We start from the raw sequence: 18,258 nt of genomic DNA, 5'->3' as shown, positions 1-18,258 counted from the left end.
GGCATAAGTTGTAGGGTACTGAACTCATTAGGTAACCCACCAAATAGCAGAGGTGAACGAAGCCTGCATTAACGTCTGCAAAACAATCTATCGGTGATTTAAAAGACCGAAGCAAGAGCTAATGGTAACGGAAAGGATGGTAGTGACTGAGTTTGCCTCGTCGGCCTCTCCTTCTTGCGTGACCTGTGCCATGTCAAGATGGCCGCCGCTGAAGAGTAACCAGTTTCAGTCGAGCCCGCCTCCATCTTAGGATGGGATAATCACTGTCATTTGGAAACAGCGCATTTCGTTTCTGCGTCCATCACTCTGTTTCTCTTCAGATTCACGGCCCGGGGGAGAGCTGAAAACGAATTTCGCCGCCGCCGGTTTTGGTTAGTAATATCTGCTCGTATTTTACAATTGTCACCCTTCCCCCCCCTGTGGAGGTTTCGCCCCCCACCCCACAACACCTTTAGGGGTGCTCCGAGGCCTCTGTAGCCCTGGGGCTACTCTCACCCCTGTATAAACTGCCCGCACCAGGGTCCGACTTCCTGACCCCCCTATACATCCTCAGTGACCGCCCCTGCCCCCCCCCCCCCGCAGACTCGTCCCTCCCGCGCCCCACGACCCTACCCGGTCTCAGTGGTGCTTTCAAAGCCCTTTCCAGCCTCGGTCCTCCTCTCATCCTTTTGTGACCTCCGTGCTCCATTGACCCCCTTCCAGCCTCCGCTCTTCTCAAGAGCTGCTCTGTGCAATGCCTCTTCTGGACGCAGGCCTTGGAAGAAGGAGTACTTTTATTGCAAAGTAAAAACCCTGACACAAATCACTATGTACAACAGTGACCTGACACAAATCATCATGTACAATAGTGACTGCACCCTTCCTTGAATGCTGCACCAATCACCCTCCCAAACATTCTTTAATACCCTGACTCCTCTGAATCCATCTCGCAGGATGTTGACTCACAGTACGTTGCCCTGGGAGGGACACCCCTAGTAAGTGATATAAATGACATCACAACACCCCTCCCTCCATTTAACACACACACGACTGTACAGCTATAGTAATGTAAATATGTGAAATATAATACTCTACTGTAAAATGTAAATGCATTACACTGTAAACAGTACTATGTTCTACTATGCATAAATACTATAATTTATTATAAAAACACTGCACCATAAGTCTGCCAAGTATTACGTACGTTCAAATATATATGTTCTAAAGGATTGAAATTACATAAAACTCCACGCTACAAGTTTATTTATTTTAAAGGTTTTATATAGCGCTAGCTTGACCCGTAGGTATCAGAGTGCTTTACATACACACTGTAAAAAACAGAAGGAAGTTGCATTCAAGTTCGGGTAAAGGGACTTTTTTGATTTTTCGGTGGTTGACAAGTTCGTCAGTATTGAACAGAATGAGGTGGATGTCGGGCCAGTCAATGGAAGAAATCACTCTCAGAGAGACCAGTTCATTGTAGGTAATGATCGCATCCAGTGTTGCACCTTTGATGTGAGTTGGTTTATTGCAGAGTTGTTTGAGGTTGTATATTTCAAGTAGGTTGAATAGGTTCTGGACAGTGGAGTCTTGTGGGTTGTTCCAGTGGATATTGAGGTCACCCAGGAACACGTCTTTTGTGTCTGTTATGGAGAAACGTGTTATTAGGTTTGTTGGTTCTTCGGGGAAAAGGGTTCGCTCTCCAGGAGGATGGTAGATGGTGTATAATTTGATGGGTGAGGTGCGCTTGGCAGTGAGTTCGACACCCAGGTATTCAAACGATAGGTATTCTGCAGGTTTAAGTTTGGTAATCAGTATTCCAGCTTTGTGAATGATGGCTAGTCCCCCCCTAGTTTTATCCCGCCTGTCTTGTCTGATTATGTTGTACCCTGGAGGGGTGAGAATGTCAAGAATGGGGGTTGAGTGGACATTGCGCCAGGATTCTGTGAGGAAAGCGATGTCAGTTTCTTTTGCAAGTAGAGCTTTAGCAATGTCTGTGGTGTGTTGTACTGCTGATCTGCAGATTAGAAACATGCAAGAGCGAGGGCAGGAGCCTCGATGATGGGGGGAGTTAGGTGGATAGAGGAGTATTGAGCAGGAGGTCTAGGCGAGTGGACAGTTTTAGGGATTCTGTTTGTGCCAATAATAAGAGTCGTTGATCTCATCAGGTTTCGGTACCAAAAAGGGTTGGCGGTTCCGAGTGGGTCGAAGTGCTTGACTCGCTGACGGACTGGAGGGTCGAAGTGTGCTCTGTGGGCCCCTGGGAGAGGTATTGAGGGGTGTAGGAGCAATTCTACCCTGGGAGAGGGAGCACAGTGGCTTGGTCCTGTTGAGAAGGTCTTGTTGTAAGTATAGGAAATTGGCAGCTAAAGAGTTAATTTTCCACTCCATTCTGTTCAGTTGCTGTGTTATTGAGCTGAATAAGTTAAAGGTTTTTGGCAGGGGCCGAGAATGACTTGGGTCTATGGAGGGAGAGTAGTGCATTAGAGTTCTGCACCTTTAAACACTAATATAATCGCCCAACTTTTTTGTTCTTAGAACAACTCTACAGAACATGCTCACTGTTTGTTACTTCTGAATTTTCCTCCCTGATAGTTGAATCGTTTAAGCTTTTCTCACATGCATCCAACCCAGACGGATTAGTAAGCTGGCTATGCATTTGTTCACACTCATCACCATCAGTTAACCAATCAAACGTGTTCCTTGAAGGAATGGGTACTTGTTGTGTGTTATCCATTTGGGCATACACCCCCTCTCCCCTTACACAGAGAGATGGAAGAGAGATACCAGATCTTTCCGTCATTCAATAGTACAAAGTTACGGTGGACTTTTTCAATAAATAGGTGCGAAAAATGACTTTGCCCCTTTTTCAACATACTGCTTCTCAACTCTAGCTCAGTCACCCACTGCAGTGTGCACAAGGTTCCTTTTATGCTTAATGTCATAATGATTTTTTTAACATATTCTCTGCTCGCTTCAACTCTTGCTTAATATCTTCTGATGATCAGACAACTTTTGGCTGTCGTCATCCACCCCACATTGTCCTCCCTCCATCAACTTAATAGGGCTGTACCCTGTAGAGTTGCATGGAGTGATTCTGTAGGCCCAAATAGTGCGAGGCAACTCTTTCCTCCACTCCAGCTCATTGTTGCTGGCCAGTTGGATAATCCCTTTGATTACACAGTTAAATCTCTCTACAGCACCATTACCAGCAGGATAGTAGAGAGGTAGTTTTATGTGTGATATCATTCTTGTGCAATACATTTTTAAAGATCAATTCCCAACTCGAGCACACACTTAGTTGAATTATATGAATATCTAATCAACATTTATGACACATATCTTTTTTTATTCTCTTTGTCTTTATTTTCTTCCTTTGCTGTCAAGCCACCCAACACGTATTTCGTCATCTAGGGTATTCCCAGCGACTTCTCAGGGCTGGAAAATAATATTGATCTGGTTGTTGTGTTTGAAAGAACACAACACACTGTACACACATGTCTTGTGGAAACCAAAAACCTCCTTATAAGTACATAGTATATGGTGCACTGTGTAAAAGAATCCCAATAGCTTCTAAGCCAAGACCCACAAAGACTTGGCTCTGCATATTTATAGTATATATAATCCTGTATTTTCTTCTCATATTACAATTCTCAACAAAGGGATTACGGTGAGGTGAGGTGAAGTGGGACGTGGGGCAGTATATCCATATTTCTAGTCTTACCAATGTGTGACCAATCACACACACTCAGTGGGCCAACAAATAATCCCTCAAAGTGTAACAAGGTGCTCCAAATACCACTGGCACAGAAAAGGTGCACGTATACCTGTCTTCCTTGAATGAAGCTTGTTAGCACCTAAAAAAGTAAAACAATCATATTCAGTTCATAAATTCTGTCTAATATGATCCTGAACTATACACATCGGTAGTAAGTTTCTTAATTAAACAGCCTATCTCCACACCCGTTGTACTTCCGTCCCGGCAAGCGCTTAAAATATCACCCTCAATTGGAAATCTGTGTGATAATATTCAATTTGTAATCCTGTTATTAAAGGTTGATCACTCATTAGTATATAGTTAATGTTAAAGCATGAGTGCTTGATCCACAATCTCACTTTACAGTTTTTATTTTCGTGAATCATAAATTTCTTCTGTATCTGCATAACTTCGCTTGAGAAATTTACATGCAAAATGTCTTTGAGTATCCGATATATGAATTCATTCGATATCCTGGCAATGTTCCCGCAATCTAGAATTAATATATATGTCTGTGTGTCGGGGTGAGCCTCAGCTAGGCCTACCAGTGCTAGGGGTTCGCCCTTCTCTGCACAAGTCCTCAGACCAATAGGATAGAAGTTGGCACAGAAACTGGAATACATTGTTGTGTGAATATATTCACACAACACCCTTCGGTAGTGTATGAAGTAGCACACTGAACAGAAGGAGCATGGTCCTTTTATACCCACACAGGGGCTCAAAAGAAGGTGGTACAAGTACAGAAGAAAAGGGTTACATACATAAAAGGTCATACAGAAATGCACAGCCAGCATTAGGGAGGATCTAGCAGTTTGCTGACTCTGGTAAGAATAACCTGACATTTACAAACTAGAACAGGTGTATGGACAGTCACAGTTTTTTTCTTGCCATGTGCAGAGTAGCAGAGCCTAAATATAGTTTGTCTATAAGCATAGTGCAGGAGTAAACAACAGCAATGTAGGACAGAGCACATGGTGAGCACTTGGCAGACAAGATGACTGCCGAAAACAAGATGGCTTCAGCTAAATGCTAACCCTGATCGCTGCCAATTTACAACGACTACCCTTTTAGCATTAGCTGAAGACATTTATTTATTTGTGGTAACTAGGTTCACATCTTGTTCATCTATATTCATCATGTCATTAACCTCTGTATTCAGCATCCATTGGACTCGAATTTCTGCAACGTTTCGCTTGGCAGGAGTACAGGCAGTAATGCAGACGGAGCAAAGCATTAGGCCACATTGTATACATACACAGCATGTAAATAACATCATGAGTATTACGCATAGTATGGTCAATAGATTCCAGCCCCAAGTGGCAAAGAGTGTCCAAAACCAACTAGCAAAAGTCCAGGTGCCAGTCTCTGGGTGAATTTCAGCAGTAATCTTATGCAGTTTAGAGATTGCATCAAACACTGAAGGTGAGTGGTCAGGAATGTAGACACAGCAACTACTACCGATGATGCGACATGCACCACCTCGATCAGCCAGAACCACATCTAAAACCATACGATTTTGGAGTGCTACAATCCTCGCAACTTACAGATCTTCTGTAATGTTCCCAAGTGCCATAGCTGTCTGATTGGTAACAGCTTCTACTACACAAGTCAATCGTCTTATCTTTCTACTATTTAATGCAGCACCCACAAAGAAAAACAAGCCCAAATTAAAATCAACGTATTGTTGTAAGGTGGTGCCAGGCTGGTCCACCTCATCAGTGCTTGTTGTCCTCTTATATCTTTTCTTAGAGATATCGTTATACAATTTTTTTTTATTATTATTATTTTTTTTAACTTTATTGTGCAAAACAGAAAAATTACAAATATGGGCTACAACCCGGAGGCCGGCCGCTAGTAGTCATCAAATAAATAGGCAATCAGTAAAACAGCAGCTGACCCCGGGTAGGTCCAGTAGAAGTACAGGATACACGTTCGGCAACACAGGATCTATGCAGGATGCACAATTTTTATTTTTAATAAAAGAAACAATGATAAACAAAAGGAACAAACAACTCGAGGCGCAAAGCATGATAAATTAAGTCAAGCTCAGACCCTGGGGACCTACCATAACGGACAGAAAATCAGGAGAACGTTTGATAAACAGCTTGGGGGAAGGTTGTGGGGAGGTCAGGACATTCAAACAAGGAATATGATATCTAGGAACCTCAGAGGTCAGGGGGACAGAGAAGTGTCTGGGATGTCCACAAGGGGGGGAGTGCAGATGTCCCCCCGGTATGCATTCCATTGGCCCCAAATGTTACTCCACGCACCAGGCTTGCCCCTAGCCAAGTATACCGTCTTCTCCCTGAACATGCACCAGTCCATGTTCTCCTTCCACTTCGACACGGTGGGAGGCCGCCGGGAACCCCAGAGCTGTGCGATGTCCCTTTTGGCAATCATGTTCCCAAGAGCCGTCCACCGAGTCTGTGCAGCGTTGTAATCATTCGGCTCCCACACGTTCAACAAACATCGTTGAGCCTCAGGCAACAGAGCGACCCCAGTGACGCGCTCCTTCCCAGCATGCACACGGCGCCAATACGTAGCGACCTCATGGCACTCCCAGAGGATGTGAAGAAAGGTGGCACTCATTCCACAACCTCGCCTACACAACCCATCCGACGAGAAACCCATGGCAACCAAACGAGGACCAGTTACATACACGCGGTGAAGAATTTTAAGCTGGACAAGGCGGAGACGGGCCGGGATGGCAACCTCTTTAGGGGAGGACAGAGCAGACTGCCAGTCTTTGTCGTCCAATTCCAGTCCGTCTCCAGCCCAGGTCTCCCTGAGACGCACAAGGAGATTTGCCCGATTATTAATCAACTTTTTATAGATCAAGGAAATCGTACTATCGGGCAGATGACCGTCAAGTATACGATCCTCAAGTGGGGAAGACGCAGGGACAACCGTACGGGCCGTGAAGACCGACAGTAAAGCATGACGCACCTGTGCATATCTGAACAACTCCCACTCACTCAATTCATATTCACTCCGAAGCTCCGCAAACGTTTTCACCGCACCCTTCACCCAAAGATCACCCACTCTGCTAAGTCTGATCATATCCCAGTTTTCAAACCCTTTCGTCGCCCAGAGACACCCCAATCGTTCCGAGGCAAACAAAGGGGTCGCTTGCGTCAGTCGATCATTCCATCCCATAGCCACATTTGCTTCCCGCCACACACGCACTGCAATTTTAGTGGGTCCCGTATAGTTCCTCCCCGCCGTCCGAGAGTAGAGTGCTCTGGTAAAGTCGCCACCGGGCAACAAGTATTTATCCATAGCGTATGCTGGATTCGGCCCGGGAGCGTATGTGGCATGATTAATGGCAGACAGCTGGGAGGCCCAATAGTACCTCCTGATGTCCGGGAGAGCGATACCCCCATCGTACCAGGGGAGGGTCAGTTTCGAGAGGGCAATGCGCGCTCAGCCGTCCCAAACAAGTCTCCTCTGGAGCCCCTCAACCTCCCGAAAGTAGCGCGCAGGAATAATATCAATGGAATTCTGGAGTGTATAGAGAAATCGAGGTAGGGACATCATTTTAAACAACGCCGCTCGACCAAGTGTGGACAACAGCAGTCTGCGCCAACGATCCACGTCACGCTTCAAGCGCCGCAAGGGGGGAAGGAGATTACGCTCGTAACGAGCAGCCGAGTCCAATGATATGTAAACCCCTAAATATTTAAAGCCAGAGTGGGAAACCTGAATAGGAAATCTGGTCGGTAGGGGAGGAAGACCACCAGAGATAACATAGACGCAGGACTTAGACCAGTTGATAATCAACCCGGAGTTCTTGCCAGAGGAAATTAGGACGTCAAAGAGGACGTTGAGGGACTTACGGGGGGAGGTAAGGTACAAAAGAATGTCGTCTGCATACAACGACACCCGATCTTTAAAGTCGGGGGTCCAACGGATGCCCTTTATCAAGGGTTCCCATCGGAGCTAGGCAGCGAGCGGTTCCAGGGCGAGGGCAAAGAGCAGGGGGGACAGCGGACACCCCTGTCTAGTACCCCTCTCAAGAGCGAAGGACTGGGAGACTCTACCGTTAACGACCACCCGAGCCAGTGGGTCAGCATACAGTAACCTCACCCAACTAATGAATCCCGCACCGAAGCCAAACTTTTCAAGAGTAGCCCAGAGATACTGCCACTCTATCGTATCAAAGGCCATCGTGGCGTCTAATGAAGCCAAAATGGCCGGTTCGGACAGAAGCTCCGCCCTCGCTAGAACGCCATGAAGGGGACGCAGATTTAGAGCAGTGTTCCGGTGCGGGATAAAGCCGGACTGATCCGGATGGATCAGGTCACAAATAACAGTGAGGAGGCGGTTGGCAATAACCTTCGCGAGAATTTTGGGCTCTGCGTTTAGTAGAGAGATAGGCCTGTATGAGGCACAACGGTCACGAGGTTTACCCTCTTTGGGAATTACCACTATAGTGGCCAGGCGCTGATCCACTGGAAGGTAGCCAAGGTCACGCGATTCCGTGAACATGTCACGGAGGTACGGTGCGATCTTGTCCGGGCGAAGTTTATACAATTCAATGGGCAGGCCATTCGGCCCCATAGCTTTGCCGGAACGGAGGGAACGAATGGCAGTCGCTATCTCATCAACCGACAACGATGCCTCCATACTCTCCCGATCTTCTTCGGACAGGCAGGGTAGTGTAATATCCCTCAACAGAAAACGATAGTCATCCCTGTCGGACACCGGGGAGTAGACCACACGAAAATAGTCAGCAAAACATTCCACAATCTCACCAGGGTCAGTCACCTCCACACCATCAGAATTCAGAACCATAGGGACCACACGATTCGCTCTCTCCTTCTTATCAAGCCAGGCAATCAGCTTACCCGCCTTGTCACCAGCGTCGTACACTCTACCCTGTTGTTCTCTGTAAATCGATTTGGCAGCCTCTGTCACAAGGGATTTAAAATCAAACTGTTTCAAGCTAAGGGCGTGGAGTTTATCCCGGGTGACACCCGTATCCAGGTCTTCTTCTAAGCCCAATATGTCAGCCTCCAGATTCTCGACCTCCCCTTCCCTAGCTTTCTTGGTCTCTGCTATTAACGATAGGGCATGTCCGCGAATAACAGCTTTAAAGGCTTCCCATAGGGACACCGAGGACAAGACAGACCCCTCATTCTCCAGGAAGTAGTGATCAAGTGACTTTGTGAGGCTGGCGCGGGTCTTGGGGTTGCGCAGGTGTCAGGGGTTGATAGGGGCGACCCGTCCCGCTGTATGTAAACCCATGTCAAAAAGAAGCAAAACAGGAGAGTGATCTGAAATAACCCTGGCCAAGTGGCAGATTTCCCCGATGTGTGTGGACTGGACAGCGGGCATTAGAAAGTAGTCTAGCCTGGAGAGACTCCTGTGAGCATCAGAGTGAAAGGTAGCGTGGGATGCATCAGCCTCTAGGCATCCACCAGACCAAAGGTGTCCAGTAACCCACCTAACCATGATTGACACGCGGAAAGGTCCCTGGGGGGGTGACGATCCATGTCACCGGAAAGTACCGAATTGAAGTCCCCGCCCACAAGGAGGAGACCATCGGGAAGTCCCAGCAGCAACTGATCCATGTCAGAAAAAGTGGAGGCCTGGGGGCACATAAACAAAAACCAAAGAAAGAGTCTTACCCTCCCACCTACCAGTGAGGGCGATGTAGCGCCCCCCTGTCGTCAAAAGTAACATTGCCGATCTCAAGAGGGAGGGAAGACCGGACAAGAATACCCACGCCCCTAGAACCAGTAGTGAATCCGGAATGTGCAACCAATCTGTAACCCCACCTATTCATCGCGTGACACACATTGCCAACTAGGTGCGTCTCCTGCAGGAGTACCGCATCAGGGGACAAACGTCGTAAATATTGCAAAACAACACCCCGTTTTTTACGATCACCCAAACCATTGACATTCCAAGAAATAATTTTCAGCCCACTATCCCCCATTCCCAAACATGTTGCATGGGGTTCACCATGAAGAGCAAGACATCAGGATCAGAGAAAGAACCAATACACCGCCTTGAGCAAGAAAAACACTAACACAACCCCTCCCCCCCCCCCCCGACTGGAACCCGTTTCAACTCCCCCCTCCCTGCACCCCTGCAGAGGACTAAAAGACCCCCCCAAAATGCAGTGTGCCTGTCGCCCTAACAACCCCATTCTACAAAAAGACCCCGGGGAGGAAAGAGGCCCGTTCCCACCCACCACCCAAATGTGGACTACTACAGGGCAACATAAACAGAAAGATGGTACCCAGCTGAGGAAAGTCCAATGTTCAGAGATCAGGGCCCGAAGAGTCACTTATGTGTAGGCTCACCACCCTCGGCACCGCTAGGGTGCTCCGTACGATCGCCTCGGACCGGCAGGGAATCCAACCAATCGCTCACACTGTCTGGTCGATCAAAAAAATAAGTCCGTTCCAGATATTCCACACGAAGCCTGGTAGGGAAAAGCATGGCGTACTTAAGGCCCAGGTCCCGAAGACGACGCTTCACTCCCAGAAAGCCCATCCGTTGTCTTTGCACAAGTTGTGTAACATCAGTGAAAAAGTTAATCGAGGAGTTTTCAAATTTCACCGGGCCATGCACTCTCGATGCCTGCAAAATCGTATCACGGCCCCTAAAGTGAAAAAGTCTCGCAATAATAGGCCTCGGAGGGGCGCCCGGCTTGGGTTTTCCGCCCGGAACTCTGTGTGCCCGCTCAACCGCGAAGAATTTACTCAAGCCAGTGGGGGCAAATGGGTGAGGATCAGATCCTCGATCAGGAGATCCACAGAGTGAGTCTCGGGGTTTTCCGGGACCCCAATGACGCGGATGTTGTTGCGTCTTGCCCTGTTCTCATAGTCCTCCAGCCGATGGGACATTTGGTCATTCACAGATTTTAAATTCCCAAGTTCCGTTTGGAGTTCCGCCACATCAGCTGTGAGGCTGGAGGTCTTCAAATTGAGTGATTTAACCTTTTCATTCGTTTTGGACAGGTCGGCCCGGATCAAGGTGACATCCACAGCGACCGTGTCGATTTTACTAGCCAGGGCTTCGTATTGCTGGCCGATAGTTTCCCTCATGCCGGTGATGGCGCCCATAATGTCCTGCAGGGACAACTCAGCAGGAGCGGAAGGGTCGTCTCGGGCGTCATCCGGGGTTCGCCTGGAAGACCCAGGGGAGCCTTTGGCTTGGGTGTACTGGTCCATAACGTTTGTCTGGACTGGTCCACCACGAAGAGACGTTTTCGTCTTCCGCTTCTCAGCATCACCCCTGCCCGCCATACTGGAAACTGGTCCCCGGAGGGGCCCACACGACCTGGTGAAATGGCCGCCGACTGTCAGAGTACCAGCAGGACCACAAGAGCAGGCTCGTGGGACACAAAAAAGGCGCGATGTAGTTCAAACGAGAGATGAGATGTGGAGACAGTGCAGACACAAGTAGAGGCCGGGCTGGTCCCAGCCCGGGCGAAAAGGTCTCTCAAACAGACCACGCAGAGATCCGGGAACAAAACCGAAAGTAGAAATACGACCACCAAGGAGATCACACTGCCGTTGTTGTTCAACTCCGTCCCGGATCCGCAAGTAGCCAAGACCCCGGCACAGCCTCCAGGTGGGCCAAAAAGGTTCAAAGTGCCAAGACTTCGGTCGTCGATGTCCAATTTCGATTCTGCAAAGAGGTATGGACTCAGCTAGGGTTCATCTTCGAAGAGCTGTCCGAGAAATCAGGATACCCTCAGGATAAATTGCGAGAAGCGGCGAGGGTCCGGGGAGCTCTGTGCTCACGCGACCATCTTGGATGCCCGCTAAGCTCCTCCCCTCCGTTATACAATTTGAAGTCCTTATGATATGATGCAGGTGCCAGAAACACAGGGGGCAACAGAAGGGACACATAGCATATTCCAGACCATCCAACTGGTAGCTGGTAATATCCCTTGTTTCCACAGACAAAGTATGTATTATGTGAGGCTATGAAACTGCTGTTATTGGCACCTTCAATAGTCAGAACTACAGTACACTCACTTATCCCCACTGGAATTCTCCCAACACTACTTATACACAAGTCTGCTTTAGCTCTAGTAACAGAAATCAAAAATGGTCCATTGTTCTTGATAGTGCTCATATTTGGGAAAACGTAGAAATATTCTCAGGTCGATACTCCTCCCGTTCCCATTTAGTCCCTTCAGCTTGCCGATTACCATCGTCATCTGGATAACGCACTTTATTGAGATGATACTTAATCCGTCCTACTGCCGCCTTTCCAGAAGCAATTAAAAGCGCAAACCAGGCTTGGCAAGAACCATTATGGAAGAAAGGAAGAGGAAAAAAAAGGGTGTTCCTCCCTTCTTCTGGTAAGCAGGTTTCATCCCACACACCCAACAGTTGGTAGTATTTGTGGCATTGGGAGTGTGATGCAACATCTGAATAAACATATTGTTTATTTAGGATTGTCAATGCTTTTGCTCATGATATGGAAGCGTAAAGTAATGATGTTCAACTGGTACTGGAGTAGTGGCGATCAGAAGCTGTCGAGCAGGAGCTACTTTCTTAACAAACCAGGTTGTCACTGCTACAGCCACCATAGCAACACTAAATCCTACAGCACAAATGGTCTATTTATTACAGATCTTAGAAAAAGTTGATCTCCCTGCAGACATGATCACTTCGTCTTTGAATCAATTGTTGGAGCTCTAATGTCCTGGGCAGCCGTTGGTTTCTTCACCGAGGGTCAAGTCTGGTGTCACTATGTAGGACTGATCCCCCTCCTTGCCACATCAGCGCCTTTCACAAACCCAGGACGGTATCTCAACCAGTCTTTTTCAACAATGCAGGTTCTTTCCTCTGTCTCAGTTGGTACCGGGATACTCCAGGGCTCGTGTGGTCGGGAAAGACTTCCTCAGATTCGTCAGGTGGGATAGCGTGGCCTTTATCCGTTTCCAGAATCTCTCGATGGTCGGTCAGCACAGCAGGTTCAACCAAGGTAGGCGACACTCGCTTGCAGCGAGTGATATGGATCCAGTTTTTTCTGTTCGTCATTCGAACCGCTGTCCTCGTGGCTAGGAGCACTTGCTCCGGTCCTCGCCACGTCGGCTCCAAGCTGTTCTACCTCTAGAAACTTTTGACCATCACGTAGTTACCGGGCCAGAGTTCATTGGCCTAACCAGTAGATCTGTCAGGAAGAGCTTCTCGAACCTGTTGATGAATAGACATCAAACTATCAGTCAACTGTGCTAAATAGTCATTCATCAGAACACAAGGTACATCATGTATGGGGCGTGGTTTAGGAACTTCCCAAATGTTTATCGGTCTCCCAAATACCACCTCATATGGTGTAAGCCCAGATCGCGAATGTGGCACCGATCTAATGGACAACAATGCCAAGGGTAACGCATCAGGCCATTTCAAAGACGGGGAAGCCAGTATTTTCGCTAATTTCAATTTCAACGTAGCGTTATACCACTCCACTAATCCTGCTGATTGTGGGTGGAAGACTACATGGAACTTCTGTTTGATCCCTAATCCTTTCAGAACATACTCAACAACTTGCCCAATAAAATGAGGTCCGTCGTCACTCCACAAAAGTTTACAAACACCAAATGTAAGGAAGAATTCCTTAAAAAGCACCTTTACTGTGGTGAGAGCCGTGTTATCCTTTGTAGGGAATGCCTCTAACCATTTACTGAAGGCACATACCACTGCTAGAACATACTTCAAGTTATTGCAACGTTCAAGTTGGATATAATCCATTTGCAAAACTTGAAAAGGTGCGGTTGGTGTAGCAAATCCTCCTGTAGGAGTTTGTGTCCCTTTTCCAGGATTGTACTGCCAACAGATCAAACAAGACTGTACTATTCTTTTTGCTGTGCTGGTAATTTCTGGATCCTCCCAAACTTGCGTAAGCTATTTCGTTATTGCTGAAGCTCCAACATGTGCCGGCCCATATGCCATCTGAACCATAGGCTGTAAATATGTTATACGTTTAAACAGAACAAGGGAACCCTTATGGTATAGTATAGGGACCTTGGGCATTACGTTTTTACAGAGAACAGTGGTCCCTATATGAAATCGATATACACAAAAAAATGAACATATACTTGATAAGTAATATGACTTCTGTCCGTCCGGACAGGATTTATTTTTCAATATGAGCAGAGATAAAAAAGTGTTTTCTAAGAGAAAATGTCAAGCGGGCACAGCCGTGACCCTTAACATGCAAGACAGAACAACAAAGAGACAATTTTAGACAAGGCAGGCAAATAAGTCTGCGTACTATTACTTCAGTAGGGCAGACATTAGGTATCAGAAAAACTCCATTGCACGTGAAAGTGATATATAGAAATTTTTGCATATGGGTTTTACAGGTCGACGACGTTTCGATGCCTATAAAAATGAAGGCATCATCATCAGGACAAGGGTTGACCTTATTGTTGTCTTGAACAGAAGCAGTTTTAAAAGCCTTTCCATTACATTTACTTTATATACATATTCACAATAGAATGAAAAAGTGGGAAGAAACAAAAAATTAAAACCGTGTACAGCCTCCATTGAACTTTCTATTACGTAGGCACGAATCATTATCGCCGTGCACGACGAGCCATGCACCTTCACTGTCACTATGCCAAAATCATTATGGACATCGCTCGACCGCACAGCATGAACGCATCCTATGAAAAATCACGGACTCCACTTTCGCCGTGCTTTACTATGCGTGCACTTTCACTGCCGAGTCCCAGGGACACAACTAGCTGCGCCTACAATGTTAGACCGTAAGAAATAATTCAACCAGGCCAACTTCAGTTATAATGCACACCTGCTCCCACCAATTGCCATGTCACTATGTCGACAACACCACTATAGTCACTGCGCCGATAAACCTATGACGGTTTTAATATCCACCCACATGTCACAGGTTAAATACCAAAAACTTAAAGAAAAGGGATCTTTTGATACATGCCTAATACTTGTTTTATTTTTTGTTTCTTCCCACTTTTTCCTCCTATTGTGAATATGTATATAAAGTAAATGTAATGGAAAGGCTTTTAAAACTGCTTATGTTCAAGACAGCAATAAGGTCAACCCTTGTCCTGATGATGATGCCTTCATTTGTATAGGCATCGAAACGTCGTCGACCTGTAAAACCCATATGCAAAAATTTCTATATGTCACTTTCACGTGCAATGGAGTTTTTCTGATACCTAATGTCTGCCCTACTGAAGTAATAGTACGCAGACTTATTTGCCTGCCTTGTCTAAAATTGTCTCTTTGTTGTTCTGTCTTGCATGTTAAGGGTCACGGCTGTGCCCGCTTGACATTTTCTCTTAGAAAACACTTTTTTATCTCTGCACATATTGAAAAATAAATCCTGTCCGGACGGACAGACGTCATATTACTTATCAAGTATATGTTCATTTTTTTGTGTATATCGATTTCATGTAAATATGCTATAGGCAGCTTCCACTTATTCATCTCTTTATTACGCCAACAGCCCTCGTCATCCAATATTGAAAAAGCTTCCACTTAAAGCCCTGGTGACACCACAACAGTGTTGCTGCTCCTGAGTTTCAAAAAGAGAAAACAGAGGTGATGACATTCGGGAAACTGGAACCAATCTGGTCCCCCCAATGGTGGCCACCAGAGATGGGAGCTCCACCTCAACCTGTTACTAAGGTTCGTAACCTTGGAGTCGTATTCGACAATAAAATGACTTTCCATCAACATGTCAACTCCGTGGTCTCCTCATCCTTTTACATCCTGAAAAAGATCAAAAAACTGATACCATACCTCCCCTCGTCAGCTGGCAAAACCCTAATCAGCACTTTGGTCTTTTCTAGAACAGATTACTGCAATGCCCTTCTTCTGAATACCCAGGAAAAAGTCCTTAACAGATTGCAGCTAGTCCAAAATGCCTCAGCCAGAATCTTACTAAGCATCCCCAAGTTCACATCCATTTCCCCTTACATTCGACAGCTGCACTGGCTCCCAGTCAGGAGCCGGATAAAATTTAAGGCACTATGCATTGCATACAAAGCCATCAACAACTCAGGCCCACAGTTTCTTAAAAATGCCCTCTGCCCGCTTGAACATTCAAGAACACTACGTTCGTCTTCAGCTCATCTGCTTAAAGTCCCACGTACAAAAAGGGCCAATTGGGGTGACAGATGTTTCTCGATCTCCACAGCCAAACTATGGAACACACTACCCCTCTACATCAAAACCGCCCCCACGCTCATCAGCTTCAGGAAAAAACTAAAAACCTAGTTTTTTTCATTATAATTTCTGCCACAGCGATGGTTCTGTATTCTGAACGCCGAGACACTCCCAGGTAGTTGCGCGCTATAAAAATCGCATAGAGGAGGAGCTATGCCACGGACCAAGATGGCCGCGTAAGCTCCCGGCTCTGTCGACGGCTCGTATATCCTGCTAATTATCCTTTACCTATACCGGATTCCCGTGTGTATGAAGATTGCCTGATACCGTTGGTGTAATCCCGGTTTTTCTACCTACTTGGATGGCGGAGTTCTGTCGAGTTTTAAGCTGGGTCTACTCCAGGGCTGCCGCCGGGACCTCGATTTTTAGCCCATCCGAGCTGAGATCGATCAACAGCGGCTGTGGTACCGGGGTTTCGTCCGGTCTCCCGAACTCGGACTTTTGTAACTTTGCTTCGTAATCCAGTCATCAGCTGGCGCTGCAGATATCTCATCATGACGTACGGCGATCATCCTGAGTTGCGGTCCGGGGACACCCGCCCGGAGACTCTGCTGGGGGAGACGGGGTCGAGGGGCTGTTCCCCGTGACCTGCGCTGGTGTCGAGTTTGTCAATTGGGAGAGCGCCCGCGGTTGTTATTGGCTTGGTGTGTGCCTAGAGCCTTGGAGGTGAGTCCTGGGCTTGTGTCCTGCTTCGCCTCTTGACCCTGGGAGATGGAGGGGACGGGAGCGCACCGTTGTTGCGATCCATAATGGCCGCCATTGAGACGCTCCATTCCCAATTCACCGCCGCGTATGACCGACTCGCTAGAAGGCTGGATAATATTTGTTCGAGACCGGATGACGCTGCTGAGATACGTGACCAGTATACTATGGTACCGGTGGATGATTTGACCCGCCATTCTGGGGTTTCCGTACGACAGCTTACTTTGACCCATTCGGATGCTCTTGGCCCCGTTCATGCCGCGCCCAAAATGGTTTTTAATTTCCCCTGTATGATCCATGCCCGGCGGAACATCGCCGCGGGTGGTACTGGTTGCCAAGTACAGTTCTTCAGTGATTATTGGCAGGGTCTGCCTTTCACTTTCATCTTTCCCGGTCGGATCTGTGGATGTCGCCATTTTGTGCCCGATCTTTGTTCTGAGTTTGCTGGCTCGAACTTCCATGAACGCGTCGACTACCTCAGGACTGTCATGGTTCGGAGGACATGGGGCTTTACGCGGATTCGCACAGGCCAGGGCTGAATTCATCCTGTATTCTGACTCTGATCCATTACCATCGGTTGACTGGACCGGAAAGTTTTGCCTGCTAGTAATTGTTGTCTCTTGGGTATTTCCATGAAGAACCGAACTTGCCAGGGCTGACTTTGACTTCTGGGGTTGCTGGTTTCAGGCTCCTTGCCGGGATTTACTATGCACTTCACGGGGTCTCGGGTGGGTTTATTGTTGTTGACTTCCCCATTTGGACGCTTTATCCTTGATTTAATAGATTGCTAATATGCTTTGGGGAGGTTGCTAATGGTGGAGGGTATAGGTGGCCGGGAATATGTTTGTTATTCTCCTCCTCCGCTTTCCTTTCTTTCCTTTTTCCCTTCTTTGGGGCAGTTCCTGGGCGACAGGCACGCTGTTAGTGGGGTAGGCTGTAGCCATTACAGGTGTGCAGAGTGGTGGGCGTGGGGGGGGTTTGTTATTTTAGTTTGTTTTGTTCTACGGTCCCTTTCTCTCTTTTCTTTCTGTCTTTTGGGAGGGTTCTCCACCTCTACAGTGGGGTTGGCTGTTTCCTTTTTATTCCACTCCTTTCTCTGTCTGGCATCTATACTCGCCTACGCCTCTCTGTCACAAGGGGGTGAGTTTCTGGGATGATGCTCTGCTATGTCGCTTACGGTTATATCGACTTTTGCACTGGGTTTGCCTCAGCGACCTTATTGTTCTGTTAGCTGTATGGTTCATCACCTGATTCTGTTCGAACTGTGGGGTACGTCCCCCCCCCCGCCCATCTCTTCTTCATTTTATTCTTTGGGGGGACGCCATTGCTACTGCGGCCGACACCACTTCTAAGTAACTTTAAAAAACTGAAAACCTCGTATATTCTTCTGCTGTGGGGCGCCCATGATCACATGTGGTATCTATCTTGCTGCTTTTAATTGATCGTGTTTATGTACATGTTCCCTAGCTTCATTTGCTACGTTTGCGGTCGGCCCCTGTGGTTGTGGTGCCTACACATGTAATATTTGGCATACTTCAATAAAGGTTTTCAAAAAACAAAATCACATAAACATAATCCAGAAAGAAAATGACTCTCTTTAAAGGATTCCCCTTCCCCTACATTGCTCACCTGGCATGA

The 18,258-nt window shown here is 47.1% G+C and overlaps 1 protein-coding gene across 1 annotated transcript in view; it reads left to right on the top strand.

Annotated features, from left to right (window-relative positions):
• The first annotated feature begins 248 nt into the window (after window positions 1-248).
• LOC147724942 (uncharacterized) overlaps window positions 249-18,258 on the top strand; it is a 57,171-nt gene continuing 39,161 nt past the window's right edge. The window contains exon 1 of the mRNA XM_086966440.1: window positions 249-371. The gene's annotated coding sequence lies outside the window, so the exon portion shown is untranslated. The remainder of the gene's footprint in view (window positions 372-18,258) is intronic.

The sequence above is a fragment of the Lissotriton vulgaris genome, chromosome 4_1 (assembly GCF_964263255.1).
Source record: "Lissotriton vulgaris chromosome 4_1, aLisVul1.2, whole genome shotgun sequence".
Taxonomy (NCBI): Eukaryota; Metazoa; Chordata; class Amphibia; order Caudata; family Salamandridae; genus Lissotriton; species Lissotriton vulgaris.
Note: the sequence above shows the minus strand (reverse complement) of the source record. Positions and strands in the feature narration are given on the sequence as shown.